Below are 20,804 nucleotides of genomic sequence, written 5' to 3'. Positions count from 1 at the left end.
AGGTGAGACCGATGGCCTATGGTTCCAAAACTCTCAGTGAGGTGGAGGCGAGGTTTTCAGCTTGCGAACGTGAGGTATTCGCCCTGGTATGGTCCCTAACACATTGGGAATATTTAAGTGGCACAGCTCTCATTGTGGTGAGGACATGCCATACTCCAGTAAAATATGTCATCTCTGGAAGAATTAATGAGGGAAGGGTATCCTCTCCCCGGCTGGCGGGATGGACTCTAAGTCTGGTCAATCGGGATATTCGTACTGAGAAGATCCCCCCCATACGAGAATCCTTCCCTATGCTCCGATTACCGCAGGAGATGAGCACGAATGTCCGTTGCCAGATCCTGATTTAGACTTACTATCTCCATTCTTCTTAGCAACATCCTGGGAAGAAGTACAAGGAAAAGGGTTAACACTCTGGGCAGTTGATGGGAGTGCTTGTCACCACGAAGGGCATCCTGTTGCAGGGTTTGCTGCAATCCAGGAGGACACAGCAAGTGGTGCAGGGTACGGTGAGGCCGCCGTCAGCACAAGCTGCACAATGAATTGCGGTCCTGGCAGTATCGTCTGGGGTAGCACCTGAGGAAAACATCTGTCTGTGTTCTGCTTCTAGTTGGGTGGTTCAAGCCCTTCCCATCTGGAAGAAAAGAGTTCAAAGTAAAAGCCCATACGAAGGGGGTCGGTTCTGGCCACGCTTGACAATCAGGCCAATCAGCTAGCAAAACAAGCTGCTAGGTTAGGATCAGCATATACATGGGATAAGACCCAATTTCAGCTGCTGTAGTTAAGATGCCGTCTCCAGATGTGTCAGCAGGCCATGGCATCTTGACCCTGCAAAAACAGGATAATGATCTCCAAGCCCTTTTAACAGCAGGGAAACATCAAGGATATGTAAGGACAAAAACGGATTGATTATAGCAACATCACCAAACTGTGAATTACCTGTACTGGTTATGCCAATAACTCCACGAAAAGAACTAATAACTGTAGCTCATGGCCAGGGACACTATGCTGCGTCCAAAACTTTGGAACGGGTGTCTAAGTGGCGTGGTTGCCTAACATAAAGGAGGAAATACTGGAACAAACCTTTTCGATTTGGTATCCCATCAGAAATAGATTCAGACAGAGGACCACACTTTGTGGGTGAAGTCACAACAGCGCTGTGTGCGGCCTTAAACATCAAACAGCGGTTGCACATAGCTGCTCACCCGCAAAATCTGTTATCGTCGAGAGGCTAATAGAGCCATGAAAACTGCTCTTAGAAAAGTAATAGATGTGCAAGGAAGGGATTGGGATAGCAAACTCCCATATATCCTAGCGGCCATGCGATCTACTAGAACTGTGTGAGGGTTTTCACCGCACGAGATGCTAACTGGGAGAATTATGCACACCCCTGAACTTTAGTGGGTGGGAGGAGTTCCACCGGATGAGTACCTTCCCAGGGTGCAAATAGACTTATACATGTCACAGTTGCTAGACACCATCAGCAGTCTTCAACATCGAGTAGCTCCTCAACTAAAAGCTAATAACCAAGTCATTAGTGCTTGGTTAGGCCACATTAATGATGTAGGATGGGTGGTTGGTACAAAGGTAATGTTTAGGTATTATATAGAAAACATGTCCTTAGTCCTCGTTGGGTGGGTCCAGTTATCATAACAAACGGAGCAAGTGCCTCTGTATATCAGGTTCAAATACCAGCAAAGAAGGGGATCAAATTAAAGTGATTCCATAGCAGCCAGGTAAAGGAATGGAAAGGAAATCAACCCATTTAACTGTGCCAATCATATTTTCTCTTCCATTCCTAGATCGACATGACCGCCATCATCCTATTCTCTATGTATATAGGTTGCACTGTATTTGTTAAGGTTTGGTTAATTGATTTGGTTGAAGGTGACCATCTGTTCTGTATAACAGGAGTCATTATGCCACAGAGGATCCCATGGCCACCCTGGATCCTTTGGAACAAAATGACCCCATTTCTGTTTTAATGATCAAGGAAGAACCGTGCTGTGTGCTCAAGTGGGTCAAAGAAAGATCGAACAAGGCAGGTATATTTCAAGCAGTAATTTCAGAAATGTGCCTTAACTATCAGGCTGCACCTGTGGGATGCAGAGAAAAAACAGAAATGTCATGTAAGTGGGATATAGTAAAACCTCTTTTGGGAATTGTACCAAACTTAGGGTGCCCAACAGTTCTCAGATTTGCGGTTGCATTAAATTGGAAGTACCTGAGCATGTACCATGGGGTGGGTTTCTGGAAATATATCAGCTCCTTGGGTTCATGAAAGACCTAGTGCCATGTTCAGAATTAGTACTCCAGCACAGTCCTTCCTTCTCGGCTCTCAATGTACTGTTGTATCCACACCTTCTTGCAATAGTTCGTCTATGCAGGAAATGGATGTAAAGCAGGAAGAGTCTTTTCATTGTAAAACTTTCTACTGCAGTAAGATCAAGGTTAAATTTTCCGTAAATAGTTAGACTTGTATAGGAGGTTTAAAATGAATGTTACAACGGCAGACTCTGGTAAATGGTCTATGGTAGGTCCGTATGGAATAAGAGTATACCAATTTGTTTTGGTTCTTCCTTCTCCTATTCCTAGTTTAACTGGTCCCGTGGTAATTAGGAAGAAGCAAATCAAACAGTTATTACACATCCCCAGTCTGCGATAAGGAATGTTTTAATCAGCACTACCCCCTCTGTAATACTATGGTTGTATTTGGGTTCAATGCAAATTTTTCGCCATGTGACAATTTATTCATCGGGTGGGTCATAATTTGGCAAAGCCACAGGTGTCGGCAGTTACATCTTTTTAAAACAGGTGTAACACCGACAAGAGGGGGAAATGTTAATTTCAGTATACATGTTTGCCGAATTATTCTGTATAAAAGTTAAAATAAGTTCTGTAAATCAAAAGGCCATTTTGTTTTGGTAAAAGGACAAGGCGACCTCCATTGGGGTCAGGTTCTTGTTCCTCAGTACCTAGAAAAGGCGGGAAAGTGGGAAGAGCAGGAATCTGACCTTGCCCAGCAACAGCTCCTACAGAGACCAATGAGGAGGGGCCAGGGGCACTGGCTCTTGAGCTTTTGAGCTGTCAGAGGTGCAGGTGGCTGCTCTCTCTCCTGGTGCGGTACAATCTTGCCACTGGCTATGGGCCTGCAATAGCTACTTACTAATTAAGTTGGGGTTGTTTGTTTGTTGTTTTGGGAAAGCAAACTTGCATACACGGACCTGGTCCGATTAGTTAGATCAATCGTGCACTCAGGACGACGCAAAGCGGGTTAGGGTGGGAGTTAAGATAGGGATACGTACCTGTCTGTTTCATCTGTTGTCCACGGTCAGTGTTCACTACTGGCTTCTCTTTTCTGGATCCTGCACCCTTTATCGCTGATGTCTGTAAAGATAGAACATCTTGTATTATAAGTGCCTGTGTGTTATTCCGAATCTCCAGATTCATTAATCCAGTCCCCTTTCCATTCATTCCTCTAGCCTTATCAAATAAAGTGTTGTTGTTTTATTTTATAGCTTTGTGTGTGTGGAGTTCATTAAAGTCAGCTCTGATAGATGGCCTTAAAAGGGGGACTCAGCGGGAGATAAACTGTAAGGCTCCCCGAGATCTTCTGATCAGATCGGCCTAGAGAGATAAAAATCCTTACGCTTGTTGAACCTCATCAGATCTCTTTGGCCCAGTCCTTCTTGAGAGTGGGAAGGGGCTGGGACAGCAGCTTAAAGCCACATCTCCCCAGGGCAGCACAGCACAGCGTGCAGCGCAGGGGCACATTTCAGTTAGTTTCACTTTGTGCAACTTAACCCTGAGGTTCTCAGCCCTGTGAATGAGACTGTGGAATTACCCAGCCCGTGGGAAAGACTGTGAGTGTAAAATATTCCCAGGGGTGGTCCATCCCTTGGGGACCATCTGCCTCTGGAGGCTGGGGATGGAATCAGGACCTTTCACTGCCAGGCTTCTGCTTATGACCAGGACTACGTCAGCCGTGATCAAGTCTAAACAGTGACTTCCAATGAGCCTTAGCCCACCGACTGTTGTTAACGGCAAGGCGGAAAGGCCTCAATTTACAACAATGGCCTAATTTTGGGTACCTCAGTTTCTCCCTTTGAACTACAGGACTGCAGGGAACTTGTTCCAACTGCAGCCACAGCTGCATGTGGAGTCCTTGGGCACTGCAGGTGTCCAGCCCCTACGCATGTAAAGGCAGGATCCCATATTTGGATCTGACATCAAGAGACATTCTTGAAATCTGGCCCCAGCCCACCACTGTGCTCTGCCTCCCATGCTGCCCAGGGTGGGCCAAAGGGGCTGTAGGGAAGGGGTAAAGCCCTCCCCCACCCTGGGAAATTCCTCCCACACAGGTGCCACTTGTGCCTCCCCCCAGCAGCTGTAGGCACAAGGAGTGCTCGGGGAGGGGGGAGCATGGACAGGCTGGAGGGGGAGGGGGTGGAGCAGGGTGTGACCAGGGTGAAGCTGCACCTCAGTTTTATACAGGGCCGCCGAGAGGGGGGGGCAAGAGGGGCAATTTGCCCCAGGCCCCGGGCCCCGCAGGGGCCCCTATGAGAGTTTTTCGGGGCCCCTGGAGCAGGGTCCTTCACTCGCTCCGGGAGCCCCGGAAAACTCTTGTGGGGCACAGGCCTCCGGAGCTTCTTCTGCTCCTGGTCTTCGGCGGCGGGGAGTCCTTCCACTACGGGGCTGAAGGACCCCCTGCTGGCGAATTACTGCCGAAGCGGGACCCACCGCCGACGTGCAGCCCGGTCTTCGGCGGTAATTCGGCAGCAGGGGTCCCCGCCACGGGTCTCCGGGCACTTCGGTGGCGGGTCATGAAACGGAAGGGCCCCCGCCACCAAATTACCGCCGAAGTGGGGGCCCCTGCCGCCGAAGACCCCAGGCCCCCGGAATCCTCTGGGCGGCCCTGGTTTTATACCCTGGCAAAGCCACTAACACCATTAAAATGAGTGCAGCACACTACTCAGCTGAGCTGCAACCTCTATATTAACCATGTAGTTAAAGTGCTGCAGCGTCGTACTCAGGAACTAGCAGCATCTGCAGCAGCATCTCTGCTCAGCCCAGCTTCCCCAGCACAGCTGAATTCCCTCCTTCTCCCAGACGGCTGCTTTCCCGACTCCTGCCCCAGTCCCCTCAGGCTGCTCCCAGATCCTCCTGCAGTGGAATGGACACGTGGCCTGAGAGCCCTGGACACTGGATTTCTCTGTTCACCCCACACCATGGACCCTGCAGGAGCGCTAGTGCAAGCTCCTCACCCGCTGCCCTTGATCACTGGTTTGCAGCCCCAGCTGGGGAAAGCTCATTCTCCATGGACCAATGAGTCCCTGGTCTCTCTGCTGGGACTCACAGACAGGGAGAAAATCGGTGCAGGCCTTGCTGGGTGTGGTTACGGTGACGGGGTCACCTACCCCACTAGGGCCCAGGCCGAGATCCCAGCACATTCCACGCTAGCCCCTGACCTGCCATCAGATGGACTTTCAGCTTCTGTCCCTGTGGTGGGGGGAGGCATTGGGTCATTGCCCTGGGGGAGCTGCTGGGCGAGGGAGGCGATTTACCTGCTCACAGACCCAATGGGCTAGTTTTACTTTGGTTATTATAGTTGAAAAGTCATGGAAGATGGGAGAGATTCCAGCAGACTGGAAAAGGGCAAATGTAGTTCCCATATATGAAAAAGGAAATAAGGACAAGCCAGGCAGTTACAGACCAGTCAGCTTAACTTCTGCACCAGGGAAGATAATGCAGCAAACAATTCAGGAATCCATCTGAAAACATCTAGAAGATAATAGGAGAGAAGCAATAGCCAGCTTGGATTTATCAAGGACAAGTTGTGTCAAACCAGCCCCGATAGCTTTCTTTGACTGGGTAACAAACCTTGCGGATGGGGAAGCGGCAGATATGGTTTATCTAGACTTTAGGAAGGCTTTCAATGCAGTCTCACATGACCTTCTCCTTAACAAACTAGGGAAATACAACCTAGATGGAACTACTCTAAGGTGGGTGCATAACTGGTTGGGAAACTGTTCCCAGAGAGTAGTTATCAGTGGTTCACAGTCAGGCCGGAAGGGCATAAGGAGTGGGTCCCACCATGCTCAGCTCTGGGTCCAGTTCTGTTCAATATCTTCATTCATGATTTAGATCCTGGCATAGAGAGTACAGTTACATAGTTTCAGAGCAGCAGCCGTGTTAGTCTGTATCCACAAAAAGAACAGGAGTACTTGTGGAACCTTAGAGACTAACAAATTTATTTGAGCATTAAGACACTGAGCCATCCCAACCCCACTCCAGGGGCAGCCATGTGCTGGGGAATGACGCAGGGCAACAATTTCCCACCTACACAAGGACAAATCGCTGCAGATAACACGGGTGGAAAATGCCCCTCACGAGAGAAGATTTTAAACTGACGTTTGAGACTCATGGGGAGAACGGGGGAAATCGGGGGAGACGGGAGAGCTGATCATTGGAGGGGAAAGGGGGGAAATCGCCCCAGATTTTATAGCCCCGTGTGAGACACTGAGCGAGAAAAGGGGCAGAACTAGAGAGAATTTGTATCGGGGGCGAGAGCCAAGTGGCACAAACAGGGACAGGATCCAATTAACCCCCCTCCCCCCTACCCCCGCCCACCACTTCTCCCCCCACTTGGGAATTTCCTGGCTGCACAGAGACAGTTCAACCCCCTCCCCGCGTCCACTGACCTTTCCCCCCCTCCAACTCCAGCTTCTCCCCTCCCTGCCTGACACCCCCCATCTCCCCCCACACCACCGGGGATCCCCCCCCGCCCGGCCCCCGTCTCTGCCCCCCAAATCCCCGCGATGCCGGGGGCCGCGCCGGCGGCCGCGCCCCGGGGGCTGAGGCCGCGCGGAGGCTTCTCCCGGGGTCCCCGGGGCAGAGTCACTTTCCTGCCCAGCCCCAGTGCCCCCCCCCGGGGTCTCTCACTCCCCGGGGGCTCCGTGGGAGGCTGGACACCAGGGATGCAGGACGGCAGGAATGGGGGTGACAGGCCTCCTGTTCCTCAGTCTCACGGCGGGACCCAGGGGGTTCGTCGCTCTCCGGCTCGGGAGCACTGGGAAGACCCGACCGTGGAGGGGCCGTCGCTGGGGGGGGGACGGCCCCGCGCAGGCGCTGAGCACGTCCTTATATCACTTCTGTGGCGGGAAAAGGGCTGAGGAGATGGAACGCTGAGGGCTGGTTTTGGCGGGAAAAACCGGTTTGGACTGGTTTGAGCCTGTCCCCTGATGGTAAACAAGTCCCCTCTCAGAGATGGAGTCCAGGGGTCAATAGTTCATATGCTCCAGATTGGATCTTATTTTAAAGCCAGTGATTTACTTCGTAGACATCTTATTAACCAACTAATGGAACCTATTCAACAGTTCATACTTCTCACACCTAACAATGAGATAAAAAAAAGAACACAGACAAGCCTTGTCAGTAACAGCTAATGTCCCAACTGGGACGCACGTGAGCTTGTTGCAGAGCTGCTGCTCAGGGATGGGAACCTCCTGGCACCCCAGCCTCCAAAATCACTCAGGCTGCACTTTCTGCACGACTAGGTGCTGGCTGAGGGGGGCGTGGAATTGGTGGCCTCTGCTGCAGGTGATGGGAATCGCAGGTATTTAAAGCCATGGCCTAGAGGAGGGAAGTGCCTAACTCCAGAGTCTGCAGCTGCCTAGGGCCAGGGCTGAGGATTTAGAGCCCCTAGTGCTGCCGTTGCAAGGTTCAAGCATGCTCAGCCCTGGCATTGCCACCCCTCCTGCGGCTAGTAGCTGCAGCTGGCTAAGGCTGGCCTCTGGGAACTGGCCCCATGGCTGTAGCCAGAGAAGCTGCAGGTGGCTCTGTGACTACTGGGGCCATTAAGCTAGAGCAGCTAAAGACACTGGAGTTCACCTCAAGGAACAGAGGGCACCAGTAGGACAGGAATGTCAAGGGAGCAGGGAAGGAGGGAGCAGGTCAGGCTGGCAGAGGGAGCTTCCAGCTGGGTGGGAGCATTTCCAAAGTGGAAAGGAAACAAGTATGGGGAGAGGTGGTGGTGACCAGGTAGCAGACTAGCATGTAGATGGGAGCAGAGGGAGAGAGGCTGGTGGCTTCAGATTCCCAAGGGCTCAGTCCTGACTTTGGGGAGATGGTGTTTGCAGGTGGCTGGTTCACATGGCAGGATGGGGGCTGAGGGGGGGAATCTGTCAGAACTGATCAGGTATCTGCTGGCTTTAGAACTCTGAGCTGAGACTAGGACCACCTGCCGTGACTGGTGACATGGGGGGTACTGGAGACATGGCTAGAGAAGGTCTGAATGAGGAAGGAGATAAATCTGTGGGGAGTTTCCTTGATCACTATGAAAGTTCTGCTCACTGTGGACACTGGTAAACCCACATGGGTGTACAGCTCAATAAGAAAACCCGGGGGCTGAGGGAGCTGTGTATGGCAAGGCGTACAGTCATGTAGGGGTGTGTGATCAAAATGAAAAATGTCTCTGAGGTTCAGTACCGGGTATCCTATGGCACCAATGGCACTGCCCCACCAGGCCCACACTCGGAGCCCACAGTGACTACATAGGGGCCTACAAATATGTTTGGTGCCGGGACCCACAAAGGCTAATCCGGTCCTGACTGCCTGAGCACTATTTCAGCCTCACATTTTTGGGTGGACCTCCTACAGTGGGAGCTGCAGAGCCCTCCCCGCAACACCCCCTCCCTCCTGGTGTTGGGAGGAACAGGAGAAAGAACAAAATAAGCAAGAGAAGAAGAGAAAGGAGGGAGGAAGGGATGGAGGAAAATGTGAAACAAAAAGGACAAACCCTTATGTCCCCAGTGATTCTAAGGGACAAAATCCCAGGTGCGCAATAAAATTCTGCCTCTTTAAGCTCGTGTTTTCCATGCCTAGAATTCAACTCTCACCAGATGGATCAGACTGAACAGGTTTCAAACCTCCAGGAGGCTCTTACCTTCTAAACAGGGTCGGCTGTTTTCTAGTAAAATCACTAAAGGGAAGGAGAAAACTCGAAAGAGGTTCCTCCTGGCGCTCACGTCCATGAACCGAATACTCTCTCAGTCCTCAGAGAGAGACCTGGAGAAGGAGAAGGAGACCTGGAGAAGGAGACTTGCTCCAGTAAAGCCACAGGGTCTCTGAGGTTTCCCTGGCCCCTCGCCCCTGTCCTGCCTGGCTGATGTCAGCATCTCTCTGTGAGGTCACCACCTCCCCACCACCTTGGACCAATAGGCTGAGGTCCTGCACAAGGCCTTTGTGATGTCACTGCCACACCCCTCCCTTGCTGGGTTAACGTCCTGCCCTGGCCAGGCACTTTGCAGGTTTGAGCTACTCCTGTGGATCACCCCACTCAAGGAGCGTTCGTTCTAGGCAGCAAGCCGGCTAGGCAGGGAAACATCAGACGCTGCTCCCAATGCTACCCTCAGATTTTCAGAAATTAGTCGACTTTATGGCAAGAGACCATTAGAGCATCTAATCTGACCCCCTGTGTATCGCAGGCCTCCTGTAGGACACAAGAGCTACTTTTGGGGCAAACACATTCCATAAAGGCATCTAGTCTTCATGAAATGACATCAGGAGATGGAGAATCCACCACTTTCCTTGGTAACTTGTTCCTGTGGTGAATCATCCTCGCTGTTGAATATTTGTGCCTTAGTTGTAATATGAATTTGTCTCTTTTCACCTTCCAGCCATTGGGTCTTCTTAGGCCTTTCTCTGCTCGATTCAAGAGCCCTTTAATACCCAATCTTTTCTCTCCATTAAGGCACTTCAACACTTCAATGAAGTCACCTTTCAATCTTCTTTTGAGAAGCTAAACAGGTTGAGCTCTTTCAATAGCTCACTAGAAGGCATTTTCTCCAGCCCTCAGAACCGTGTCACCTCCTGTGACATTACTGACATAATCTGTAACTGTATAGATCACTGTTGCGACCACTGTTCTATATTCGCAGCCAATATTGTAGAAAGGTTGTTGTGTAAGAGGTCTATGAAGAGGTTCTGATTGGCTGATTATAATGATGCTATCTCTAGATGTGTATCATTTTTGTAGTTGATGTTATGAATATTGGCTCTATGCTGCCCGTATTTCAAACTTGTGCTCTGCTTCCAGGAACACCCCAGCCAGACAAGTTGGTGTCAGTTCTGCCTAGCCTGCTTGATGGCCCATTACGGACCATCAGCTCTACAGTCGACCCACTGAGAGAAGGCAGATACACCTTGTGACTCAGCAAGCTATGGAAGGACCTGCCTATGGACAGAACTCTAAGGTTTTTCTATGCCATGTGCTTTTTAAACGGTCTGCATGTTGCTTGCAGGCTCCTAACACTTGCCACAGCAGCTCCTTTTAACTTCCATCCAACCATCTGTACTTATGCCGATAGGTCGACTTTAGGTCTTTAACTTTGATTGGTAGCTGAGAAGATGGTAAATTGGACAGAAACCCGTTCGACAAACCTCTTCATTTCCTTGTTATTTCCTGACTTCTTTATTCATCACCTTTTCCTTATTTCCCAGCAGATTGACTAGATCTGGGTGCTAGCAGGGGGACCTGATGGGCTCCTTATTTTCTGGTTTCTTTCGGAAGCATTGAACTTGCCAGGGCACAGTCAGATTCTGGATGCTCATGGAAATGTAACACCTCGTGCTCAGCTTTAGTTCTGTTTCTCAGCTCTTTTGGAAAATCGATCTTTAGTCTGACATGCAGCATCCTTGCATTAGGAGATGGCTAATTAATAAGACCACAAACCTTGGCAATCAAATGGAACCTGAAGTCCATAGAAGACCCCGAAAGGCCCTTGGGGAGTGGAGTGCAAGTTGAGGAAGACTTCCCTGCACAGCTTCTCTCTCAATTCTCGTTTTCCTGTATTGAGCACAAAAGTCGGGAATCAGCTCAGGGTAGGGTTATACCATGTGTGTGCAGTGGTTAGACAAGAAACAGCAAGGAACTGGACTGGTATGGAGCAAAACTATCTTATGTGTGCCTGATAACTGTACGTTTGAGAAGGAGCAGAAAGAGCATTGGGGCTGCGGGATAGCGCTTGCATAGGCTTTCTTTGGCCTGTTTTGCTGTAAGAGTAAAAGTGAGAGATTGTTAGTCACAGGTCAGTGGGTGGGTTTATGCAAATTAGGAGTGTACAGGGAAACCAGCAAGAGGAAGGAGGGTGAAAGACTTCTCTGTCTTTGAACAGAATTGTGTGTTAAGGGCTCTTGCTTTGAATTCTTCCAGTGGAGTCATTTCGGGGAAGTGATCATCACTTCGAGTTACCTAGTTATCAAAGTTTTGTGAATGGTGTTTGGTGTGTGTCTGGGAGCTCCTCGTGCTGAAGTAGAAAGCAGTGGGGGAAGAGCGGCTGCCTAGCATTTGAGACTCTTAGCATTGTTTCTCGGCTCCTTGGAGCTAAGATCAAATGTAGGAGCTAAGATCTGGTTCAGAGATATTTACACAGAGTACGTCACGGCCCACCATCAATGCAAAGAGTAAGCCGGCATGATTTCACGCACCCATAAGGCTGAAATGACCTGTAAACTTCCCTGTTAGACTTTATTTTTTGAGCCTTAAACCAACCACACTGAACTCTGCCCTGTGAGGATCATCCTATCATCATTACCCATTTGGTTCATTTATTTATGCTCATGACTATCCATAACCTGTTTGTATGAGTGATGTACCCTCACTGCTTGTTGGCTGTACCTTGAACTCACCCACCATATACCCCGCATTGGGGACATGACAGACTGTGTATATGTATGTGCCGTCCAATACCCAAACGCTAATATCCCCCTACAGCCTGTATCCTACCCCCAATGACACAATAACTGACTCTTCAAACATTTTGTATCGTTTATTTTTAAATATGCTCTAATAAACTTTAAATTTGCTTCTTGGCTTTTTGAGCTCAGAGGGGGTGAGTAGTCTCTTGGTCTCTTCAAGGCTGTGATCAAATGTCTTGATGTTTTGGTCTTTTGGCCTCGAGATGAAAACCTTATCTGTGTCTGGGAACCTTGAGGTAAAAAATATTATCTAAGTTATATCTGTTCTTATCAGTTTAATATCTGATAGGTCCTTTGTTGGAGGACTGTATGTTAAATTTATTTTTGAAACAAGGGGATGGAATAGGAGCTTGCTCTGTCCACCCCATGCATTGACCTGGTATTGCAGTGTCTCCAGGACCAGTCTCTCTTCTTTTGGGGAGAATTGTCTGGTTAGAAAAGCAGAAAAAGTTTCACTCTAAAGATGCTGATTTGAGAAAAAAAATTTAAAGTAGTTGAAAAATCAGGCCTCTTTAGCACTTTGGTTTCTTCATAACAACATATTGTTAAAATTTCTTGGGAGTGTTTTCTGAGTCTACAGATGTGAGTTTCTTTGTCTTGCTGGCAGGGGCGGCTCTAGAAATTACACCGCCCCAAGCAGGGCGGTGCGCCGCGCCGCCCTTCCCCGTCCCGTGGCCGGGGCAGAAGTGTCTGCGGCGGGTGCGCTGGTCCCGGCTCTGGTGGAGCATCCGCAGGCATGCCTGCGGGAGCTCCGTCCGAGCCGCGGGACCAGCGCACCCGCCGCAGGCATGCCTGTGGGAGCTCAAGTGGAGCCGCGGGAAGAGGGGACCCGCCGCAGTCTTGCCTGCGGCAGGTCTGCTCGTCCCGGGCTCCGGTGGACCTCCCGCAGGCATGACTGCGGAAGGTCCGCCGGAGCCAAATACCGCCCTGCCCCAACAACGCCGCCCCACGCGCCTGCTTGGTGCGCTGGGGTCTGGAGCCGGCCCTGCTTGCTGGAGGATTGTTTTGAAAGCTGAGATTCTTCTGTTTGCTGTGAGTCTTTTCAACAATATGAGGGATGAATGCTTTCCGGACTGAGGGTCTGTTTGGGAGATGGTTGGTTGGGGGGGGCTTGTGTGTGTGTGGGGGACACACACAGATTGGCAATATTCGAGGTCACATGTATATCAATAACTGGATGAGTTACACAGACTTCTCCCCACCCAGCCTATGTTCCATGTATCTTGACTGGGCCTGTCGCCCACCATCCCAGAGCAGAAGCCTGAAGCCTGAGCCCCACCGCACGTGGGGAGGTGGGGAACTCCCACTGGTTGCCTGCTCCTGCAGTGTTTATGACTCCGGAAGGGGGTAGGGACCAGCCCCTGCAGGCAGCCCGGGGGAAAGAGCCGCTGCTTTGCTGCCCCTGACTCCCCCTCAATTACAGCCCAGGAGCCTGTGGCCACAATAAAAGCCCCTGGTGGCCACACTTGAGAAATGCTGGAGCCTCACAGTAAACAAATCCCAGCAGGTTAGTCACTCCCTGTCCCCCACCCTGGGAATTTCCTGCCCTCTCCCACCCAGACCAACCTTCCTGGAAGTTCCCACCCCCTATGTATTTACTGCCCTTTCTCCCCGCCAAGGGAACCCGCCAGCAACTCCCTGATCATCCCTCCCTCAACTGGCTCCACTGCAGCCATTTCCCTTCCCCGGCCCCTGGGAGGACGGAATGAGCTGGAGCAAAACATGGATGTTGCACTGCAGCCTGTTAGGGCAAAAAAGGCAACTGGGGACATGTCAGAACAGGAAATAATTTCACAGCACAATTCCCCCCAGGCTCTTTCCCTGCACACGGATATTCCAGCTTGTCCTGCATGTGACAGAAACATTCAAATCTAGGGCTGGCAATTAATTGCCGTTAACTTACGCTATTAACTTAAAAAAAATCATGATTAATCTGTTTTAATCGCACCGTTAAACAATAGAATACCAATTTAAAATTACGGGATTATATTTTGGTTTTCTACATTTTCAATATATTGATTTCAGTTACAACACAGAATACGACGTGTGCAGTGCTCACTATATATAGTTTTATTACAAATATTTACACTGTGAAATATAAAGTGCTTTAGGGCAATCTCTGTATCATTAAAGTGCAACTCGCATATGTAGCTACTGCTCCCCCCAATGTTGGGCTGTGCCCCCCTAGGGGGCTGTGAGGGGGGAGCAAGGAGCGACATCGGGGCTCCCTGCCTCCAGGTCACCTTCCCCACCACCTGGGCGGCATAAGGAGAGGACAGAGCGCAGCAGCCCAGCCCCCTCCCCCGCTCCGGGACCGCCCCTGGCCGCGAGCGGGATTCGAATCCCAACGATCGCAGCGCGCGCCCGGGGGAGCGGGGGGGGCAGCGAAGCCTGGGGCCGAGGGAACCGGCGCCTCCCACCACGCGCCGAGTCTCTGTCCCGCGCTCTCTCCGCCAATCAGGGAGCGGGGAGGGGCGCGGCGAAGTGACGAGTTACGGCCCCTCCTCCAATAGAAGGTCGCGTGTAAGAGAGAGAGAGAGAACTACGCTTCCCAGAGTGCACCGGGAGGGGGCGCGTTGCCTGAGCAACCTGCCGTCACCTCCGCTCTGAGACGAGCCAGGAACTTCAACTCCCAGCCTGCCCCGGGGCGCCTCCGTCCTCTCCAGCCCAGGTGAGGGCGGGTCCCTGGGTCCACCTGACACCTCCCCCCAGCGCAACTCCTCATCCCCCCCGCCCCAGAGAGCCCCGCCCCCGGTGCAGGGTGTGACGCTGCCCCGCGCAGGAACGTGCTGCGCCGCTTCGCCCCTTCCCCGCACAAAGCGGCTGGTGGGGCAGGGCCAGGTCTGGCTCTGCCCGGGGCTGGACCCCCGTGTCCGCCCCGCGGGATGTTCCCGGCGCCCCTTGTAACCCCCGGCTGGGTGTGAGCGGGTCGGGTGGGTCCGACGGGCCCAGGCACCGGCCGCGTGTCACCCCCGACTCCCGCTGCCCCGCCCCGCCCCTGCCCCGGGGAGCCCGGCTCAAACACCCGCTGCAGGGACAGCGACACCCCGGACAGACCCGCCCCGGCCGGAATGAGTCCGTCCCCCAGCCCCCCCCGCTGGGCCCGCCCCCACAGCCCCGCCCCCTCGCTGTGCCCGCCCCAAAGCCCCGCCCCTGCCCCCGCTGTGCCCGCCCCAAAGCCCCGCCCCCGCTGTGCCCGCCCCCAAGCCCCGCCCCTGCCCCCACCGCCCCAGCCCCGCCCCCGCTGTGCCCGCCCCAAAGCCCCGCCCCCGCTGTGCCCGCCCCAAAGCCCCGCCCCTGCTGTGCACCCAAAGCCCCGCCCCCCGCTGTGCCCGCCCCAAAGCCCCGCCCCTGCCCCGCTGTGCCCGCCCCCAAAGCCCTGCCCCTGCCCCCGCTGTGCCCGCCCCAAAGCCCCGCCCCCGCTGTGCCCGCCCCCAAAGCCCCGCCCCTGCACCCCCGCTGCCCCGCCCCAAAGCCCCGCCCCCGCTGCCACCCCCCCGCCCCGGCCCCCTTCCCCGCCCCCGCCCCGCTGTGCCCGCCCCAAAGCCCCGCCCCTGCTGTGCCCGCCCCAAAGCCCCGCCCCTGCACCCCGCTGTGCCCGCCCCAAAGCCCCGCCCCGCTGTGCCCGCCCCAAAGCCCCGCCCCTGCCCCCGCTGCCCCCCTGCCCGGGGCCCCTCTAAACACCCGCTGCAGGGACAGCGACACCCCGGACAGACCCGCCCCGGCCTGCTCCTTCCCCAGCCCCCGCTGTGCCCGCCCCAAAGCCCCGCCCGCCGTTGTGCCTGCCCCTAAAGCCCTGCTCCGCCCTCCCCAAAGCCTTCCCCCGACCCCCATACACCCAAAGCCCTGGCCCCGCCCCCGCCCCCTGTCTCCCACAGTTCACTCCTGCTCCAAATACAAGGACCTCCTGCCCCACACAGCATGTGCCGAGGCCTGTGGAACTCACTGCCACTGGACAGCTACCCATGAGAATGATCCCCTCGTGTTGGATCTTATGCTTGGCCCCCCACTCCCTCTCGGGGTGCACTGTGCGGCGTGGCTGGGGATTGTGCAATGGCCCAGCACCAGGCAATGCAGAACAGACACCACAGGCCCTGCCCAGCCTCACCTGAGCTGCTCTCCAGGTGCATTGGAGCCCAGCACCCCACACCTTGGCACTCCTGCCCCATAGGGGGTGAGTTGCAGCCCCTGCCACACTCCACAGAGGGGAGAAAGGTCAGGCCAGCCAGCCATTGTAAGATGGGGAAATCACCATCGGGGTCGACGGTATGGGGGCTGTGACAAACGGAGAAACGGTTGTCGTGCCGGCAGAAGGCAGCAGAGCACACACACACACACACAATTGCAAACATACATGAACACATGCATGAATCCAGCCACACACACACAAACACCCGCACAAATCCAGCCAACACCAACACAAGCCTGGGAGCCAGGGGAGCAGAGCAGGCTGGGGCTGGGTCACTCCACTTCCCGCAGGAATTAGCCAGCCCCCCATGTCCCACGATGGCCTGGGGCCAGCCCCCTTCTGCTTCCCCCCATGGAGGCCTGGGGCCCCAGCCTGCTCTGCTCCCCTGGCTCCCAAGCGTGGGGAGGGGAACTGCCCACAGCACTCGCCGCCGGCGTGCCTGGGAGCCAGGGTAGTGGACCAGTCTGGTGCTGGGTCACTCCACTTACCATGCAGTGAGTGCAGGGGCAGGGGCCATTGGGAAGAGCCGGGCAGCCCCTGCAGCAGCTCCTCCCCAGCTCACCTCCGCTCCACTTCTCCCGCCTCCCAGACTTGCGGTGCCAATCAGCTGTTTAGTGCGGCAAGCCTGGGAGGGGAGGAGAATTAGAGTGGGGGCAGCGTGCTCAGGGGAGAAGACGGGGCAGAAGTGAGCTGGGACAGGGAGCGGTTCACCTGCACGCCCCCTCCCCCGTTACTTGCTGCGGGCAGCCCTCCCCCCGCACCTCCCAGCCCCCGGCCCCAGCTCATCTCCACGCCACAGCCCCCCCTGGGGGTGCGTTTTGGTGCCCCCAACCCCTTGGCACCCGGGGCGGCCGACAAGTTAGCCTACTGGTTGCACCGGCCTGGCCACTGCCTGTCAGCAGGATTCCCCTCCTCCTCCTCAGGAGACTAAATCTCTGCACCTAGACAGCCGGTCCGTCCGCTGCACCTCAATCCCCATGCCTGAGCCTCCTGCCAAAGCCCTGCACCTGGCTCCAGAGAATTAAGTCTCACATCTCACTGGGAACTTGACTTTTTGTGCCCAGAGAGTCTTGGTCCCCCTCAGTAGCTGACCTGAGAAACACAGTGTCTGCAAAAGCAGCAAAGAGTCGTGTGGCACCTTATAGACTAACAGACGTATTGGAGCATGAGCTTTCGTGGGTGAATCACCACTTCATTGGATGCATCAGTGTCTGCCTTATACAAAGAAGTGCATGGAGGGATATAATTTTCTGTGTGACCACGTGGCCTAATGGATAAGGCACCTGACTTCGGATCAGGCGATTGAGGTTTCGAGTCCCTTTGTGGTTGTGCTTGTGCAGTTTTACCTTTGGGCTGAAAGTCCTGCTCCCTTCAGGGCTGGAACCTCTTCTTGGCCGCTCAGGCCAATGCTCTGGCTTCAGCTAGAGCCCCGGGAAGGAGTTGGGGGTTGGGTGTCACAAAGGCTGGGGCATGAGCCCCAGGTGCTTCCAGTCTCACCTTTGCCCTTCCTGACTTGCCAAAGAAAATGGGCGGCTGCCCGGGCTAGCGTGTGGAGCAGTTTCCCTCTTCCAAGTGTGCGCCTGTCCCTGTGCTGGACGGGGGTTGTTACATAGCACCTTGGGAGCCTGGGTGTTTCTCTGCTTCTCGCCAGCTGGGGAAAAGCCTCTTGGGGTAAAATCTCCTGCCCCACTGCCAAAGTGAGCACCTGGAGTGGGAACGGTAAGAGGCGCCACCAAGGGGGCTGGCCCTGCTTTCCTACCGTCTTCGATAATGGCCACAGAGCATCAGCAGCTGCCCTGCATGCTGGTCTGTGGGTGGCCTTCAGTGGGGGTTTGGCAGGGCCGGCTCCAGACCCCAGCACGCCAAGCACGTGCTTGGGGCGGCATGCCGCGGGGGGCACTCTGCCTGTCGCTGGGAGGGTGGCAGGTGGCACCGGTGGACCTTCCACAGGCGTCCCTGCGGATGCTCCTCCGGAGGCATGGGACCAACGGAACCTCCGCAGGCACGTCTGCAGCAGGTCCACCGGAGCCGCGGGACCGGCGACCACCAGAGCGCACCCCGCGGCGTGCTGCCGTGCTTGGGGCGGCGAAATTGCTAGAGCCACCCCTGGTATTTGGCACGGCAGGGAGCAGCCTGGCTGGGTGTTTTTGTGCCTGTCTGAAGGCCACACATAGGCATGGGCCTGCCCTCCTCTTGCCCTGCCCTCGGCTGCTCTGTGGCTTTTAAGCCTTCCCTTGGAGCCGTCAGCACCAGCTGCCTCTGCTCTAGGTGCCCAGAGGAGGAGAGGTGCTGGGCTCTGTGACGAAGTGGAGGATTTTCTTGGGGTTTTCTGTGTTTTCCAGTAGTTCACATGCACAGGGAGTGGGACTCAGTGTCCCCAGGTGTTACTGGTTTAACGAGGTGAAGGGAGAGGGAGTTTGTTGTTACAGAGGATCGGAGAGGGACTTGGGACCCCGGCTGATGGCCTGGAGGATGGAGACCCCAGCGACTGGTGACCTGGTCATCCGGAGACCCAGCTCAGGAGTCACAGCCGGTTCTGGCCAGTGGGAATAAAATGGGCTGCAGAGAGAGGACCCGGAGAGGAGAGGAGGCCCAGGCAACCCTGTTTACCTGGAGAAAAGACAATGCACAGAGGTGGAGCTTGGGGCCGGGCAGGGGCGGCTCTACCTATTTGGCCACCACAAGCAGTCATGCGCGGGAGGTGCCCGGAGACCGGGAGCAGCGGACCTCCGCAGGCATGACTGCGGAGGGTCCGCTGGTCGCGGCTCGGCTGGACCTCCGCAGCTGCGGACGGTTCGCAGGTCCGGCGGCTCCGCTTGAGTTTCCGCAGGCATGCCTGCGGGAGGTCCAGCCGAGCCACGGGACCAGCGAATGTCCGTAGCTGCGGGAGGTCCACTGGAGCCGCAGGATGAGCGCCCCCTCCGCAGTCATGCCTGCAGCAGATCCGGTCGTCCCGGGGCTCGGTGGACCTCCCGCAGGCATGACTGCGGCAGATCCGCCGGCCCAGCCTGCCGCCTCCCGGGATAGGGCCGCCCCACGCGTGCTTGGCGTGCTGGGGTCTGGAGCCGGCCCTGGGGCTGGGGATATCAGAGGCCCAGCTGGGAAGCAGCGGGGCTCGGGGCTGGCGAGGGGAAGCCGGCAGAGCCCACCTGGCTGCAAGGGGACTGGGATGTGCTGTTATTGTGAGAGGCCAGGCCTGAGGCCCTGAGAGTTTCCTGTGCTGTGTTCAACTCTCAATAAACCCTCCTGTTTTATGCTGGCTGAGAGTCACTCCGGTTTAGCGAACAGGGGCATCATCCCTTCGGGGTGAGGAGGCCCAGGGGTCCAGAGCGCGTGGACTCCTGAGGGGCCCACGGCGAGACAGACGTGCTAAGGCTCAGAGAGGTGCGGCTCCAGGAGGTGGGGGCCTGACCCGAGAGAGAGTGGACCCCGTGAAGGGCTGTCGCACTGAAAGGGCACCCCACGGACCGCACGGGGCCAAGAGTGGGCACGATCTGTGAGTCCGTGACAGGCAGTGACATCACAAAGGCCTTTGCAGGACCTCAGGCTATTGGTCAAAGGTGGTGGGGAGGTGGTGACCTCACAGAGATGCTGACATCAGCCAGGCAGGACAGGGCGAGGGGCCAGGAAACCTCAGAGACCCCTGTGGCTTTGCTTCAGCAAGTCTCCTTCTCCAGGTCTCTCTTTGAGGACTGAGAGAGTATTCGGGTTCACGGACGTGAGCGCCAGGAGGAACCTCTTTCGAGTTTTCTCCTTCCCTTTAATGATTTTACTAGAGACCCGCCGTCCCTGTTTAGAAGGTAAGAGCCTCCTCGAGGAAGGGGTGTCCTGGGGGTGTCAGAGTTCGGATGCCGGTGCCCCCCCCATGTAAGGAAGTTCCCACCACCTGCTCTGTGTTCGCAGGGCGGGAGAGAGCAGCATCCACGGCAGTGATTTGCTCCTGGCTGCCGGAGCAGAGCAGCAGGCTCAGCTGTCAGAACTTCCTGGAGCGATGAAAGGGGAGGGCCCCATGGCTCTGTAGCAGGAATGCAGGGCAGGCGAGTTCACAGAGGGCATTGTGGGATACTGGCACAGGCCAGTTATGGTGATATAATGAACAGCAGCATCTACACTGACACTCTGTCACTTCAAGTTTGCTGGAAAAAGCTCTAGACCTCTCATCGAAGTGGTTTTATTTTGTCAGCAAAACAGGGCAGTTTGTCACCAGACGTGGCATTGCAGTGTGTGCACCAGCCACAAGCTGCCGACCGAGGGAGCGTTGTGTGTTTTTCACACACCTGAGCAATATAATTGGGCTCAAATAACTGTGTAGTGCAGACCTGGCCAGAGATTCTCTCTCTCTCTCTCTCACACACACACACACACACACACACACACACACACACACACACACACACACACACACACACACACACACACACACACACACACACACACACACACACACACACACCTGCTGCTGCTCTGCTTCGTGGGGCCCAGGGGGGGATGGCAGGGAGTCAGGTGTGAGCAGACACTTTACTTTAGTCACAGGCAGGCACCATGGCTTAGCTGGTTAAAGTACCTGTTTTGTAAACAGGAGATGCTGGGTTCAACTCCTAGTGGTGCCTTGTTGAGATGCTTTTAGAGCACCTGGTATTGGCTACTGTCAGAAGACAAAATACAGAGCTAGGTGGACCTTTGGTCTAGCCCAGTGTGGTTTTTCTTATGGTTTAAATTACACTCACTGGCACTGATAATAGAGTTACTCAAAGTTTGGGAGTTAAGAGCTGATAGGTCAGTGGTCCAAGCCCCTCGTGGATGATCCCCTCCCTCTGGGACAGGGGCAGGTCTGGGCTCTTGCACCAAATGCTCATTGTGG

The 20,804-nt window shown here is 54.8% G+C and overlaps 1 long non-coding RNA gene and 1 pseudogene across 1 annotated transcript; one reads left to right on the top strand and one right to left on the bottom strand.

Annotated features, from left to right (window-relative positions):
- Window positions 1-486: 486 nt before the first annotated feature.
- Window positions 487-3,370, bottom strand: LOC120385136. Its single transcript, XR_005589288.1, has 3 exons — window positions 3,303-3,370; window positions 2,222-2,376; window positions 487-631 (listed from the first exon to the last, which is right to left on the bottom strand). It is a non-coding gene; the product is annotated as an uncharacterized LOC120385136 (long non-coding RNA).
- Window positions 3,371-11,961: 8,591 nt separating this feature from the next.
- Window positions 11,962-12,167, top strand: LOC120385261 (annotated as a pseudogene).
- Window positions 12,168-20,804: the final 8,637 nt, after the last annotated feature.

Source organism: Mauremys reevesii, linkage group 17 (genome assembly GCF_016161935.1).
Source record: "Mauremys reevesii isolate NIE-2019 linkage group 17, ASM1616193v1, whole genome shotgun sequence".
Classification (NCBI taxonomy): Eukaryota; Metazoa; Chordata; order Testudines; family Geoemydidae; genus Mauremys; species Mauremys reevesii.
This window is presented reverse-complemented; position numbering and strand designations above follow the sequence as displayed.